The sequence below is a fragment of the Amaranthus tricolor genome, chromosome 1 (genome assembly GCF_026212465.1).
Source record: "Amaranthus tricolor cultivar Red isolate AtriRed21 chromosome 1, ASM2621246v1, whole genome shotgun sequence".
Lineage (NCBI taxonomy): Eukaryota > Viridiplantae > Streptophyta > Magnoliopsida > Caryophyllales > Amaranthaceae > Amaranthus > Amaranthus tricolor.
Genome location: NC_080047.1, coordinates 16,401,336 through 16,416,352, shown reverse-complemented (window position 1 = coordinate 16,416,352; position 15,017 = coordinate 16,401,336). Strand labels below are relative to the sequence as shown.

At 29.3% G+C, this 15,017-nt stretch overlaps 1 pseudogene; it reads right to left on the bottom strand.

Moving 5' to 3' along the window:
• Nucleotides 1–1,715: 1,715 nt before the first annotated feature.
• Nucleotides 1,716–11,664, bottom strand: LOC130801260 (ruBisCO large subunit-binding protein subunit alpha, chloroplastic-like; annotated as a pseudogene).
• Between the last annotated feature and the right edge of the window lie 3,353 nt (nucleotides 11,665–15,017).

Sequence of the window (15,017 nt, the reverse complement as noted above, 5' to 3'; positions counted from 1 at the left end):
AAATCTCAAAAGTTTTGAAATATCATTATTAACTTACAAATCATTCACGTAATCATTTAATTAAAAATTAGAAAAAATTTATTGAGAATAATCACAACTACTTAACTTGTTATGTCGAACACACCCTTTCAAAAATGATAATTGATGTATGTTTAAAGACTATTTCTTCCACACTTATTATGAATGAAAGCTTTGTTTTTAGTTTGGTTTTGATAAAAAACCAATTCAAGCCACATTAAGTTTGGTTTTTGATTTTTCGGTCTAAGTCAAAACAAATTTTTACTACACCGAACCATACTCAATCGAATTAGCCTATAGAAAACAAATCAAACCATAAAACCAAATTATCACAACCAAATATAAAAATTATAACAATTAAGCTAATTCTCAAATAATTAATCAAAAAATTGATACAATAAAAAATACTTAAAATTTAAAGCATCCAAACAAAACCAAACTAGACAAATTTTAAAATTCTGATACATTGTTCTATTTTTGTACAAAAACCAAATCCAAAACAAAAGCCAGAATAATTTTTTTTTTCAATTCAAACTAAGCCGAATTGGGAAACAAAACCAACCAAATTAATTACTTTAATTTTTTTTGGTTTGGTTTTTGGTTTTTCACCAAAAAACTTACATGTTCTTTTTATAATGAAGTCTAATTCTTACCACTTGCAGCAAAATCGACACTCCTCCCCCTCTTGATGTGAGAAAGTTTTATGTTGACTTAGCGCATACTAAATAGAGTACACCAACCTTAATATGATAATAAACTAGAGAAGTGGAGAGTAGAAGTATAGGTTAGTGAATCGTGAGGTAACGCATATGAGTTGATAAAATAGAGAGTTAAGAGTAGTGCACAATAATAAAATTAGTGTGCACTAAATCTATATTACTATAAGATATTCATTAATTCATTTAGTATAGTTATGATGTACTTGTGCTTATTGGTTTCTTCACTTTTTAAATGTCATTATAAGAAGAGGTGTTTATTTAGATCATTATGGTTCATTTTGAATTGAACGTCTCAGATCGGTGCATAATTATATATATATCAACATTATTTTTTTACATAATTTTAATATCATTTTAAAATCGATCAATATCAAATTCGATTATAAGATCAGATAAATATCAGTTTCACGGACATTACAATACTTATGATTGATCGAATACCAAAAGGTCCGATTTGATTTGATTTTTTACATAATTTTAATAACGTTTTTTTTATGAAAGTAGCATATCACCCTTATATGTCCCCATTTTATAGGAGGGTTTCTGATATTTTATTTTATCTTTTTCTAATTTAATTTAATTTAATTTAATATTATATATATATATATATATATATATATATATATATATATATATATATATATATATATATATATATATATATATGGTTATTTAGGATTTTAAAGTTGTGGGTGGTTTAGAAAAGGCAATTGCTTATTTCCCAACAACATGAAAAAAACCTTCAAATCAACTAAAACCCACAAAGTTCAAATCAGAATCTGATGAAAAATAAGTGGATTTTCATTATAAAAACACATTAACATTAACACCTAACACCGCCACATCTAAACCGATGTGTTGAAAGCTTTAAAAATCAATCACTAATTAATTACTCTTTTCAATAATCATTATTCTCAATACAAAAAACTTTCCAACAAATTACTACAAAACAATATATGGATTGTGGATGCCCTACCGTTTGTGGCCTAAACAATCCTAAACCTTATACAGTCAAACCTGGTTGAGCAGCTGCTGCTGCAGCTTTAACCTTGGGTTTCTCCACTACGATTGCTTGAGTTGTCAATATCATTCCAGCAACAGATGAAGCATTCTACAAAGCGCATCTTATCACCTTAGCAGGGTCAATTACTCCTGAGTCTACCAAATTCTCGTACTTGTAGGTCATTACATTGAAACCAATCTCTCACTCGCTAGACATCACCTTCCCCACAATCATCTCCTTCAACCCCAGCATTGTAGGCATCAGAAATGCTGGTGCTTCAAGTGCCTGCATTAATGGGGAAGCATATTTAGAGTCTACAGTAAAGAATTATCAAGGGGGTTTGCTATCTTCGTACAGTGAAATTCGCCCACACCAAGGCAAGCAACAAATTATTGACGCATATTGAAGTGAAAACATTTTAAATGCTCTGATCCCGACAAGATACTTTCCAAATAGTTGATACAAAACAATGCCAAAGCCTAACATAAAATTTCACCAAATAATGTAACACAATGTAAGTTATAGCCGTAATTACCAATTACGCAGAGTAGGGATGTGCATGGGTCCTAGATTCAAAGATTTAAGGTCTGGCAGGTCTAGAGTCTAGATTTGGGTTCGGAACAATTTTATTTTTTTCCTAAAATTTTTTTAAAAATATATTATGCAGTACAATTTTTGACCATTCGCATAAAATTATTTAAACATTTTCGACTAACAAGGATCTTCTAATACTTTATACTTATTTAGCCAAATATATGAAGTTTTTCAACATTCAAGTTTTTATAACAAAATATTTATCAAGTCTTTAATTCTTAAAGTATGGATACAACGAAATGAACACATTTTAAATTACATGAACCGACAAAATTTAAAATCACGCAATGTTCAAAAATATAACAAAATTTTAAATCAAACAATTAAATACACATAATAGCTAACATATTATGTTTTTAAAAAAATGTAAAACTGGGTCCATGGGTCGGATCTGGGTCTCAAATGTGTAGAACCGGATCCAAACCCTAAGGTCATGAACCCAAATCTGACCCAGATCCATTGGGTCTAAAAATAGGTGAACCCAGACCCTTAAAATTAGGGTCGCGTCGCCTTAGGGTCCAAGACCCGTGCCCATTCCTAATGCAGAGTGTTCACCCTAATTCATTATATCACACAATTGTCAGGATTGTCCTATGATATAGACATCTGCTCAATACCATTACTACATGACTATATCCAGGTCCAGAACTTAACCAACAATATGCTAACACCTAATCCTATAGATAAGAATAATACTAAAGACCAGTACATGATACAAAAATGAATTATACCTTCTGCACAATATTAGCACCCAAACTTTCATCAGCATCCTCCAACTTCTCCTTGATGACAAACACAAAAGTTGAGAGATGAACATGAGCAGCACCATCACCAGGCACAATGCCCTCCTCTATGGCAGCAAAACTTGCATTCTTTGCATCCTCAATACGCAATTACAATCCGCAAGCTCAGTCTCTGTGGTTGCACCAAACTTAATAACTACAAAACCTCCAGACAGTTTTGCAATTCTCTCAGCGAGCTTCCCAGAATCATAGACATAATCTGTTTCAAACAATTCTTTCTTAAGTTGTGCAATCCTAGCCTAAAGCTCATCTTTGGATACGACATCAGCAATGAGGGTGGTGGAATCCTTGGTAACTGTCATCTTCCTTGCTATACCAAGTAGCTCAACAGATGTATTCTCCACCAACAATCCTAAATCACTGGCTTGAAACTCCGCACCTGATTTATTTCCATGTTGTTATTGGCATATGGTATCTATCGAGCAATGCTAGAACACTAGATTGCTTTAGAAGGACAAAGAAAGGGAAGAAAGAACATGAGAAAAAGAAATCATGAAATAACTAAATTCATACTATGAAATAGAAATGAAATTAAATATGTGTAGCTGTTAAGCTATCACAATTTGTTGAATCGTCTATAAGAACTAATATACCAGCTTGAAACTTTACTCTTGAACCATATCTCACAATACCTATCAAGATAGCAATATCTTAAAGCATGGCCTTTATCCTCTCACCAAAACTCGGTGCCTTGATAGCAATAACATTGATAATACCCCGCAGCTTGTTTACAACAAGAGTTGCCAATGCCGCACCAGTGACATCCTCAGCAATAATTAGCAAAGGGGCTCGCATTTGAGTTGCCTTTTTCAATAGTGGGTTAATCTTCTGATTAGTAACCAGCACTCTTGCATTTTCAAATTCAACAATTGCCTTTTCAGGATTTGTAATGAACTGTGGAGATATGTACCCTTTATCAATCTATAGGAAATAACATCAGCAATCATGTTGTCAACAAATATATATATATATATATATATATATATATATATATATATATAAAAGATCAAATAAAAAGGATGAAAAAGATTTTTGTTTCGTCAACTATAGTGACTATTATAATTAGAGTATCCACAAAAGAAATTGGTTTTAATCAGAAATTCAGAATTAAAGGGTTGCCTTCAAGCTGGCCTTGACAAACTTGCTGATGCTGTTGGATTTTTGTTTTGTCACTGGACGTTAAAATATAGTCAAGTGGGATTTTGTTTGATTCGTCTCAATATAAATTTTATTAATATTAAATTTTTATAATTTTTAATTATACATAATTAGAAATAATTTAGAATTGATTAGTGCATTAGATAGTGTGACAAAACTAAATTGAACAACTTAAAAGAATTAGAGAGAATATAATAATGGATATACTTCTAATGTACGTCCAAATTTAAGTTTAATGGGATTGTCGATTTGTAGAGAGTCTTTATTAAGTGACTTAATCTATTTATTTGCAGCAAGTCATTTTTTCTTAAATTTCATTACCTTCAATAATTATTTTTGTTGGTATAGGCTTTTTATTGGATATAATATATGATAAATTAGGCTGGACTTATGGTGAATGTCAACATATTAACGAGAAAACATGAGGTGCAATATTTTATAAGCTAAGGAGATATATAACATCCCAAAACCATATGGCAATAGGAAAAAGGATTCTAATAACTTATAAAGTGTGCATACCATTTTCTATTTGTCGATGTGGGATAACCCATCTCAACACCCCCTCATATATGAACCCTCGTCAAGTTCGCATGTGGGAGTAATCAATTAGGGTAGGAATGCTATTTTTTTCGAACCTACCATTTTTAATTTTGATCGAATTCTCGGCATTGATACCATGTTAAATTAGGTTAGACTTATTGTGAATACCAGCATATTAATGGGAAAACACGAGGTGCACACACTTCATAAGCCAAGAAGATATATAACATCCCAAAACCATATGGCAATGGGAAAAAAGACTCTAATAACTTATAAAGTGTGCACACCATTTTCAATTTGTCGATGTAGGATAACCCATCCCAACAATATAAATCTTTATTTCTAGATAATATATAAATTATCTTATATTATTAATAATATCATTGCCCTTTTAACCATAATGATCACATATGAATAGATTTGTATTCACTTTTCATAATAAATTATTAAGAACATCAACACTTATGATTAATTAACATCATAGACTATTGATCATCAAATTATATAATACATATCCACTTCTCTGGGTCATGAAAATCATATAGTACATACAAAACTATATATATAAAAAAAAAAAAAAAAAACAATGCCAAGGATAATAAGAGGGTTATTGAGATGCAAAATCAGAAATATAATGCATAGTTCAAAAGAATAAAGATAAATCTCATTTTACTAACATCATAAACTTTTCAAAATAAATCTTTTTAGAACACTAAAATTCTATTTATTGTTGAGGAGAATATTTTTAATTAAACTATTATTTTACACTGAGGATGATCATCATGATATCCTATGACTATCAATTTGGTAATCAGGACCTGTCCTGAACTTTTCGGGGCCCTAGGCAAACTGGTAATTTAGGGCCCTTTAAATTATTATATCACATTAAAATACAAAGTAAATAAATTTATCTTTTGTGCTCTTAAATTATGGCCTTTATTAACAATATGATTAGAGCAACTGTAAAAAAATTGAAAAAAAATAAAAATAAAAGTAGACTAATTACATAAATTGATAACAAAATAATTAAACACAAAAAATTAAGCACAACTGTATAATCAAAAATTATAAAAAGTTGATATTAATAATCTTTACATCAAAACGAATCAAATAAGATCCCACATGACTATGTTTTAACTTATAGATTAATAATAAAATGCAATTTAAGAGTGATAAATGAATAGTGTCTCAAAAGTAAATGGGACACCTAAGGTGAATAGAAGGGAGTATTAATAATTCTCTTACGAGCCCTTTTATATTACTTTAATACTAATTTTTGAATATGGGTTCTGGGCGGTTGCCCCTTGGGCCTACCCAGGGTCAGGACTTTGATTTAGTGAGTATATGCCATTGATGATAATCGATTTAATGGAATCTTAAATAAATCTTCGTGAATTTGAGGTTTGAGTAAATTTGACATTATAAGTGTATATGAGACACTAGTAGTACTATAGTCACAATTGGACCCTCCGCCTATCAAGTGTATGTTAGTCTATTTCCACACAATTGTCAAGTGAAATTCTAAAGCTTACATGTAAAACTAATGGGCCGAGGTGCTTGGCAAAATGGATTATTGACCAATTTTAACTTAGTTTGATATAAATAAAGGATTGAGTGGTCAAATCAGTCAATTTTAATGTTTGATAAACTCGTTGGTTGAAACAACTTATTGATATAAATAAGCTACTTTCAAACAAGTTGCTCATAACAGAGGTTTCAAAATTAGCTGGTCAAACTAGTTAATAAAATTTGCTGGTCAAATCAGACACTGTAATTATCTATCAGCTAATAGCTATCAGCTATTTGTCAAACACCCTCAATATCTTAACTATTTATTATGACATTATGAAAATATAAGCTATTTATATTTTGATTAATAAAAAATCAATAAAATGTAAATTAAACTAGCTTGTTTGAAATATGTTGACACGTCAATTAATTTTCAGTAGAAATTTTAAAAAAAAGAAGGTAACTAAAATTCTCATCCTATTTAACAAGCGGGTAATACAAAGCACTAAAATTGTGTAACTATCTTATATACTCGCCGTATGACGATGAAGTCACCAAAAATAGCATGCTACTTTTGTTACACTACTGTTATTAGTACTACATCGCAAAATAATACATACTACATTAATAACTACTTGATAAAAATATTTGTTACAAAATAACATTATTTAACATCACCTATTATATAGCTAGCTAGTCACATAAATCCATAGGGTAATACATATGTATATATTTTCATTCGGACTGATTCGATTATTTATTGTCTAGTTATCAAAGTTAGAACGTCCTGATTTGAATCAGTTATTTAAACGTCGTCGCTTGAAGAAATTTGGACACTGCAACGTATCCAAGCAATTAATTTTTGTATATTATGAGATTAAAGATTTGGTATTGTTCTGGTGAATGGTGAACCCAACCCACAAGGGTGTGCGTTCGCTTCAAGTCTTTACACAAGTGTTGAATATCAAAACCTTACTTCCAGATCGCCAATATCATACCCTAATGGCCTAATATTAACCTATACCCCAGTCAGATGAGCAATAACTATCATTTTAGAAACACAAATTCAAAAAAAGAATTGCGGTTTCATTGTTACACGAAGACGGATCAATTGCTGAAAGCCTGGAAAGCTAATAATTCAGCAGCTATGATATGAAAATCGCTAACTATTATCAAACTTACACAACACTGACCTACAATTCTCGGGTATTAAACAGCATGCTGCTCGAACATCTGTTGAAAGGCGATCCATTAAGCTCTCCTTAGTTACACGGTACTGAAATTTCCCATCAAGAAGACACCACTAAGTTGAATACTGAATTAAAAAGTACATTACCAATAAAAGACCAACAACTACAATTTATAATGAATTCCAAAAAGAGCAAATAAACAAAATCTTTCATAACAAAATCAGTTTATCGGCAATCTAAATAATATTTCCTTTAGCTTACTAGTTTTACTAAAAATGTCAATAAATCCAGTGTTAGCCATCCTCTCCAGATAATTCTTGCCCAGGCGATCTTCAATGCATTTCTTCAGATCAAAACGACTAGAAATATTAACAACTCTATGAACACCGTGGTATTTAGCAGCATACAGCAACACTACATTCCCTCCTGCACGAACCTTTTCAACACCCAAGTTATTTCGCTAGAGTTTTGCGCTTGCTAGTAAGCTGCCTAATGCAGTTAAACAAAAAGGCATAACATTGGCCACCTGAAAACTGAAGTAAAACGCACAAAGCTTTTCAGAAGCATTCTTAGTTTGCCAATGCTATTTTTATTATGGAGTGGTTAATTCCTAGAGTTGTTTGAACTCGAATATGTATGAATGGATAACCAATTCCTCTTACCCTCTACCTCTTGCCCTTTACTATAATGCTTTGTACCCACTTCAATGAGTTACTGTTGATTCAATTAGTTAATTAAGTAAGCAATAGAATAGATATTGAAGACTAGTGAAATTGTTGATTGAGAAATTAGAAATTTGAATTTACAATTAAAAAAATTAAATAATAAAATATTAGGCGGATTTTGTAGATTATTGGAATAAAAATAATAATAAAATAAAATAATTTTAAATTTATAAATATTAAAATTTTTAATTTTTTAAAAAATTAAACTTAAACGTAATCGTGAGAAATTACGGATAATAGGAAACATTTAACAGAAACAACCAATAGAATACCATTGTGGATGACTGTAGATCATTACTTGTAAGGTTTTACGATAAGAGACATCATTGTTATAACATAAATGTGTTTTACGTGTGATTGACTGATTGTCATTTCTACAAATTGTTTTAGAGAAGGTCGTATATATGAGAATTATAAAGTGAGGATTTGCCAATACTAAAAGGGAGTGAAGAGAATAAGAACTATATTGTTTGAAGTATGTAGTTATGATATACTATAAACACTCACTATGAGAGACTTTAAAATCCAATATATATGGATATATCGAATCCAATAAATAGATAAAATAACTCTATAATATAAAGAAAATAAATTTTATAAGTAATTAAACAGAAAAAAAAAACAAAAATAAAGAGATTAGGGGCTTATCATCAACCATAAGGTTGATAATAACCCCAGAGTTAACAATAGAGGCTAGAGTTTTTTTGAGGCAAAAAAAAGGAGAGAAAAGAGAGCAAGATTTTTTGTGTTAATCTGTAATCTTATTGGTTGATTGATTATAGATGGTGTATACATTTTAAAAGTTATTAAAACCTTTACTCCCATAACAATATAATTTTGGAATGATATCTCGTTGAATGATAAAGTATATACACGTCGTATTTCATTAAAATTACAAAAGAAATACATTCATATAATGACTCACTAACTTTAAGAGATCATTTTGTTATAGTTTTTCATGACCTAACAATTTTAGATAGCATTATTGCATATGCAAATATTGGAAAAACTAGTGTGCGAACATAATTTCATTTTTATATGGATAAGTTTGTGTTTAATATTATATTTATATTTATAAAGTTTTTTTTTTCTTTTTTTTTTTTTAATTGTTGTTACTTTGACTTTAGCTAATAGTATGAAACAATGTATGTGCTTATAAAAGTTACTTTCAAAACATATTTATTGAAATTGGTAAATGATACATTGGCATCTAGCTGTTTATAATGTTTTGAGACTAAGATATTGCCGGTATAAAATATATTTAAAGGAACAATCAACTCCCACATGACATTCTTTAGTTCTTTTGTTCTTTTGATCAAAATAAACTTTTCCAATTCACTTTGTTTTTTCTAAATTTAAAACTTAAACAACTATAATTTATCAGACTTTTGATTAGCATACGAACAACTACAACATTAATAGCCTAAAAACATTAGGTTTAATAAATTAAAATTATAATTTTTAACCTAAAGATTTTAACTTTATTAAAACTTAATTGAGATTTTTTTTCCTAATTATATCCGAGATTCAAACTCTCACCTTATGTATAAGAATTCAAAATAAATTTGACTAATTCAAAATTTACAAATTGAAATATAATTTTAAAAATCAAATTTGAACTATAAATTTTTAGCTAAATTTATGTGATATACACTATAATTAAGGATGATCAGGTTATGAACCAGTGTATGTGAAACTTGAACAAAATTAATTTGAACTTAATCATAAGTTACTTAACATTTTATTCAATTATTTTATCTCATGTAAAGAATTTTGACTTTGATAATCCAACAACTAAAACTTGAGTAGTAAGTAAACAAAGAGGATTAGAGGAAAACGAGGACAATTAACAGTATACCAATTCACTTCCATTATATTACTTTAAATTTTAAAAGAAATTCGTATTATAAGAACAAGGAAAACAAATGAAAAAGGACAATAACAACTAACTTAATTTAATTAATTTGTAATACAATCAATCAATAATAGAATTAAATTATTATATTAATAACTTTGATACTCAACAACGTAATTGTAATTAAGAAGAAAGTTGGTTATCGCGCCAGCACTGCAACAAAAAAAATCCTATTTAATTAAATAAAATCTCAGAAGCGAAGCTAATAATTAAGAAAAGAAACTAAGAGAAAAGAAAAACCTTAATTATTGAGTATTTCCAGGTTGAGGTTGGGGAAACGATAAGGGCATTGATTTTTGATTTTGAAATTATTGATTAGTGCGTTCAAATAAATCAGTTTCAGTGACATAATCGTAAGAAGGAAGAGGGTCATTGTCAATGGCACTGCAACAACAAAAAAAACCCTAAGTAATTCAATAAAATCTCAAAAGCTAAGCTAAGCTAAGAACTAAGGAAATAAAAAGAAAGAAAAACTTGTATTGGTTATTCCCATGTTGTGTGTTGTTGGAATAATAGCATATATTGTTGATTCTCAAAGTTTTGATTTTGAAATTGTTGGTCAGGGCATTCAAAGAAAGCATCTTCATCAACAACGTAATCATCGACAGAAAGTGGAGCATCGTTACTGGCTCTGCAACAAAAATGACCCGCATTAATTTAATAAAATCACAAAAAGCTATGCTAAACTAAGCCAATAATTATTAAGGAACAAATAGAAAGAAAAACCTGTGTTGAGCATTCCCATGTTGAAGTTGGGGAAACGATGAGGGCATAGATTGTATATTTTGAAATTCTTGATTAGTGCGTCCAAATAAATCAATTTCAGTGACGTAATCATAAGAAGGAAGAGGGTCATTGTCAATGTCACTGCAGCAACAAAAAACCCTAAGTATTTTAATAAAATCTCAAAAGCTAAGCTAAGCCAATAACTAAGGAAACAAAAAGAAAGAAAACCTGCATTGGTTATTCCCATGATATGGTGGTGGAATGTTGGCATATATTGTTGATTTTCAAAGTGTTGATTTTGAAATTGTTGATTAGGGCTTTCAACGAAAACGGCTTCATCAAGAACGTAATCATCAAGAAAAAGTGGAACATCGTTACTGGCTCTGCAACAAAAAGACCTTAATTAATTAAATAAAATCACAAAAACTAAGCTAAGCTAATATCAATTAAGGAAAAAAATAGAAAGAAAAACCTGTGTTGAGTATTCACTGGTTGAGGTTGGTGGTACGAGGGAATAGATTGTGGATTCTCAAAGTGTTGATTATCAAAGCGTTGATTTTGATCGTTTTGATTAGCAAATTGTTGAATCAGAGAACCAAACAATGTAGCTCTGTCCGAGCGTGCGTATTTTTCGAAAGCAAAGTTTGAATTTCACCTAAACACCCACGAACGAGATCTATAACGTGGGCATTAGCACTATAGATAATGGATGTCATAAGATCATCACGCAAATCAGGAGGCGTTGATCTAAGAGCGTTTGTCATATAAGTAACGCCAAAAAATTTGTGGACGTTATTGAACAATTGGGGATTGTCTGCTGGGAAGTATATATAGGGCTAATGGACAATCCTTGTTACATTTCGTCCTTCGATGTTTGCATACTGTACAACTCTTTACTTTCTTTTGTGAATTATCCTTTTTGTTTTCTTCCATTATATTCTTCTTCGATCTCGTACTCCTTGAAAGTAAGTCAGGAGAGATTTTCGGAATTTTTTAACCTAGTATAATATAGTGAAACACTTCAAATGTAAGTTCAAATTAAAAAACTAGACATTCAACATCACGTATTATATAGTCACATAATTTGATAGGATAATATATACTTTAATTCGAACCTGTCTTGTACAGTTTGAACTTCCTCGTTTGATAAAATTTGGGTACTACAACACAAACACTTAATTATTGTATCTACGAATCATTTTTATGTCAAAAACAATATATAGAATTTTAAAAAAAATTATACGCTGATGAATTAAATGCATTGGCTTACATAGTTAACACGTATCTTACTTTTTGGGGTAATTTTATATTTATTTAGAAACGTATTTTTTTGTAAAGATTATCTTATATAGAAAATGTTGAAATACATAGAGATCATCAGTTGCAATGGAGAGGGGCGACTAACTACTCTATAACTAATTGCCTTGTTAAATTTTTCAACAAAACAAAGAATTAAATGATGAGTTGGATTAGTATTTTTTATCAATTGAATATTTTGTAGGTATTTTAAGGTTATTAAGTTGGTACGTATATAATGAGACAGTTAATTTAACTACGTTGAGTGACATTTATTTTTTTTAGATACCAATAAACCATTGAATTGTTATTTAATAATAGTCGAGTTTAATATCACTAAACTTATTGAAATACGTAGTCAAAAACAATATATAAAAAATTAGCCCTAAATTTTTGGGCTTTTCTACGTGTTCGACAAATGTTTTTGTAATTCGTGTTGTGACCCTAAGCTTTAGCTTTTCCACTCGCTAATCAAAAGGTTTAAATTTTTGTTAAATATACGTTATTGATAATATAATGACCACTTTTTTATTTTTTTTAATTTTTATAAAACAGATATCACCATTTCCGTTTTGAAAACACTTGATAACTACTTAATTTATCGAAGAATTTGGTCCTTAGTCTACAAATGGAAAAAATGTTTCTTACAAAATAACATTCAACATCACGTATTATATAGTCACATAAACTCATAGGATAATATATACCTTAATTCGGAGCGATTCGAGGATTGTTGTCTTGCACAATTTGAATGTTCTCGTTTGAAAAAACAATTTGTGTGCAAAACAAGATAAATTTGGTAAGACAAAGAATGAATAATAAGCTGAGATTAATTAGACTTCTAATTAATTAGGAGTAGCATACAACGTCTATAATTTGTATGCGTGCATGTGACACTTCTAATTATTTGAATTTCCTTATTTTTCTTCTATTACTATTCAGAATTATAAGAATAATTCAAAATAAATTTGACTAATTAAATCTTTTCAATTTAAAATATAATTTGAAAATCAAATTTGAACTTTAAATTTTAAAAAATAAATAATTGAAAATACTATTATTTTTTGCGTATAATTTATGGGTAATACACTATAGATCTAAAACTTGAACAAATTAATCTTAAATTAATTATAAAGATTACTTAATATTTTATACTATTATTTTATCTCATTTAACGGCAATTTGACTTTGATCATCCACTAATTAAAACATGCTCTATAAATAACGAGAAAGGATTAAAAAAATGTGAGTAACCAATTCTAATTCAAAAAAAATAATATCCTTCCTACTTTTAGGGTTGTGTTTTACTCGAAAAGAACGGTCGGAAGTGAACCGAATGAAAACATGAAACCAAATTGAATTTCACTTGAACTGATCTTTTACTCTTTCGAAATCGATCCGAATTTCCGTTTGGACACCTCTATTTACACCCCTAATAGTGATTTACTCCATAAGAAGTGAAGTTAAATTAAATTTTCACCATATCCTTTTTAAATGATTACATGGTCGTTCTGATGCTACAAATTTATAGGATAGGGTTAATCCCTGTCATACCCTTTTTATGGTCATTCTGATTTTATGTAGTTATAAGCCATTGATTTAGCTTACATAAAATATATGAAACCACTTTTTAGAAGCCTTGATATTCACGAATTACTCTATCAGTTTTTGTGAATATATATGATATTGAATTCTATTTCGCAAGGTTTTTAATGTTTGTTTACTTTGGATAAAGTGATCAACAATATCATAATAGATTAATATAGATCCAAATACTTAAAATGGTCTCACATATTAATACAACTTGACCTAATTAACTCAAGCAAAAAGCAAACCAAAAAAGGAAAATTAAAGAAAAACCTGTGAAGATTATAATTCCCAAAGTGTTCGAATGAGGGGGCACAAATTATTCATCAATCTGAGGAAAAGAATTACAAATAGCAACAAATTGGGCATACACTTTAAATGTAAGTTAAGCTAAGCTAGATGCATAATGTTAATGGATTGAGTCTTACTTTTTATTATATAATAATGTGATATAGTTTAAATGCACTTTTAAATTTAAAAAACTAGTCATTAAAACACTCGCTCACAGTAATTATTGATAATTAAGACAAATATACATAAAAAGTCTTAAACCATGATAGATAGGAAGTAGGATTTAATTGAAAAAATAGCCAAATTAGTTTGCTTATTTATTATGTGATAATGATTTATTATGTAAGTTAAAATAAATATTTACATGTATATTTTTTTGGTTTATATAAGAAAACACAGTATTTAATAGATCGTCATATGTAGTTATAGTCAATTGACATATATTACATGTTTTAATGAGTTGTATGTTCCCTTAAGTATTTAGTCAAATATCTAAAATTTCTCTGTCAATGATAGAAAAATGCGGGAAAATTTTTAATGACAGTGTGACACATGTTTTAAATTATTTCTTCATTAGTATATTTTATTGACAAGGAAATACAATATTTCAATACATCATCACATGTAGTTATAGTGAATCAACAAATATTATATCTTTTAACGAGTTAATTATTTCCTTAAATATCAAGTCAAATATCAAAAGTTTCCCTGTCAATGATAGAAAAAATGCAGGAAAATTTTTAATGACAGTGTGACACGTGTCTCAAGTTATTTTTTCATTAGTATATTTTATTGATTGATTTGAAGTTAACATTTTGGTTTGCACTTACAACATGTCATTGTAGGCACTTATAAGAGCCTTTGATGAGATTGTACCTGAGGCACATACAAGGTACTGTTGGAGGCGTCTTTGGGGAAATTTCAAACAGAAATGGTCAGGAGA